General features: G+C 41.0%; 1 non-coding gene across 1 annotated transcript; it reads left to right on the forward strand.

Moving 5' to 3' along the window:
- The first annotated feature begins 449 nt into the window (after positions 1 to 449).
- On the forward strand, positions 450 to 557 carry LOC148553147 (small nucleolar RNA R71). Its single transcript, XR_015893494.1, has one exon. It is a non-coding gene; the product is annotated as a small nucleolar RNA R71 (small nucleolar RNA).
- The last annotated feature ends 375 nt before the right edge of the window (positions 558 to 932 follow it).

The following is a 932-nucleotide window of genomic DNA, read 5'->3' on the forward strand; positions in this document are numbered from 1 at the left end:
TTCCATGAGAGATTTGGGTGATTTCTCCATGAGGGATTATAGGTGTTTCCATAAGGTTCACCCATGTAATTTACCTCTGCTATTGCAGGGTTCTCAGGATCATAAGCTTCTTCTTCAGAAGATGCCTCTTGAGTACTGTTGGATGCAGGTTGCATTCCATTCAGATTCTGAGAAATCATATTGACTTGCTGAGTCAATATTTTATTCTGGGCCAATATGGCATTCAGAGTATCAATTTCAAGAACTCCCTTCTTCTGAGGTGTCCCATTACTCACAGGATTCCTCTCAGGAGTGTACATGAACTGGTTATTAGCAACCATGTCAATGAGTTCTTGAGCTTCTGCAGGCATTTTCTTTAGGTGAATGGATCCACCTGCAGAAGTATCCAATGACATCTTAGCTAATTCAGACAGACCATCATAGAATATATCCAGGATGGTCCATTCTGAGAGCATATCAGAAAGACACTTTTTGGTCAGTTCCTTGTATCTCTCCCAAGCTTCGTAGAGGGATTCACCTTCCTTCTGTCTGAAGGTTTGAACATCCACTCTAAGCTTACTCAGCTTTTGAGGAGGAAAGAACTTGGCTAAGAAAGCCTTGACTAGCTTATCCCAAGAGTTTAGGCTATCTTTGGGTTGAGAGTCCAACCACACTCTAGCTCTGTCTCTTACAGCAAACGGGAAAAGTATGAGCCTGTAGACTTCAGGATCTACTCCATTAGTCTTAACAGTATCACAAATCTGCAAAAATTTAGTTAAGAACTGAAAAGGATCTTCAGATGGAAGTCCATGAAACTTGTAGTTTTGCTGCATCAGAGAAACTAATTGAGGTTTCAGCTCAAAATTGTTTGCTCCAATGGCAGGAATTGAGATGCTTCTTCCATGTAAATTGGAATTAGGTGCAGTGAAGTCACCAAGCATTCTCCTTGCATT

The sequence above is a fragment of the Arachis ipaensis genome, chromosome B7 (genome assembly GCF_059453495.1).
Source record: "Arachis ipaensis isolate K30076 ecotype BB chromosome B7, ASM5945349v1, whole genome shotgun sequence".
Lineage (NCBI taxonomy): Eukaryota > Viridiplantae > Streptophyta > Magnoliopsida > Fabales > Fabaceae > Arachis > Arachis ipaensis.